This window comes from Kryptolebias marmoratus, linkage group LG22 (assembly GCF_001649575.2).
Source record: "Kryptolebias marmoratus isolate JLee-2015 linkage group LG22, ASM164957v2, whole genome shotgun sequence".
In the NCBI taxonomy this organism is placed as follows: Eukaryota; Metazoa; Chordata; class Actinopteri; order Cyprinodontiformes; family Rivulidae; genus Kryptolebias; species Kryptolebias marmoratus.
Genome location: NC_051451.1, coordinates 29396466 through 29397678, shown reverse-complemented (window position 1 = coordinate 29397678; position 1213 = coordinate 29396466).

Below are 1213 nucleotides of genomic sequence, written 5' to 3'. Positions count from 1 at the left end.
CCCAGAACCCTGATCCAGACCCAGACCCAGACCCTGATCCTGACTCAGACCCAGACCCAGAACCCTGATCCAGACCCAGACCCAGACCCTGATCCAGATCTGAACAGCTCTCAGTTGGAGATGAACTTACTGAAGCAGAACCGACCTCATGAGGGTCTGAAGTTCTGATTTTTCCAGAACATCTGGTCCACATCTGTCTGCAGCTCTGCTTTCATTTATTCCAACTTTCTGTTTGTTTAGCTTCTAACGTCCACTTAGTTCATAGTCTTCAGCTCGTGGTTCTGCTCCTCAGACCTGCAGCTGAAAACCTCCCTTCATGTTTTATGTTTCACTTGGGGAGAAAAGCTGCAGGAGACCAAATGAAAAGTTGGAATTAAAGAGAAAAAACTCGAGAATCAGATGAACTGGATGTGAAACATTTGAGCTGATTCAAAACTTTAAAAAGTTTTAGAAGAGTTTGTTAATCTGAACGAGAGCAAATTAAAAATATGAACTGTTAGCTGAAGTTCTGCTCCGTTTCTGCTTAAAGGGTTCAGACGTGTTGAAGAACTGTTAATATCTTACCTGCTGCAGATAGCTCTTTAATCGCACAATAATCAGTTTACTGGACAATAATCTGTCTACTGTTAACGATTAAAAGAAAGAAAATAATATAAACCACATGTTACAACAATAAAAACATAACTAATATTTCCATTTTGTTGATTTTTTAAAGTTCTGAGAAATACCGATGAGCTAAAGGCTAGTCTGAACGCAGCTAAAGGTTGAAGGTTCTGCCTTCAAACAGCTTTCCTGCAAACATTTCCTCACCCTTCGCTCCGTCACCAGATTTATTTTGGCCAGAAGTGCTACAGCTAACTGCTGCTGCTTATTGCATCTCCAAATGTCCTCTGTGATTACTGAGAAACTGCTGCTGATGTAAGAGTTTGTAAAATAATGTTTCCATAAACACCTTGTTGTTTTCAGACAGCAGCAGTCCTCTTTGGTCTTAGCTGTGTTCAGACTAGCCTTTAGCTCATCAGTGCTGTCTGTTTTTACACAGAACCCCACTTCAGAATGAGCGAACTGTCCCTTTAACTCCCGGCAGAATTTGGTTTATTTCTCTGACTGAACGTCTCTGATGTAAAGAAGCACAACACACAGAGAGACACAACTGTGTGTGTGTGCATGTGTGTGTGTGTGTGTGAGGCTGTGTGTGTGTGTGTGTGTGTGT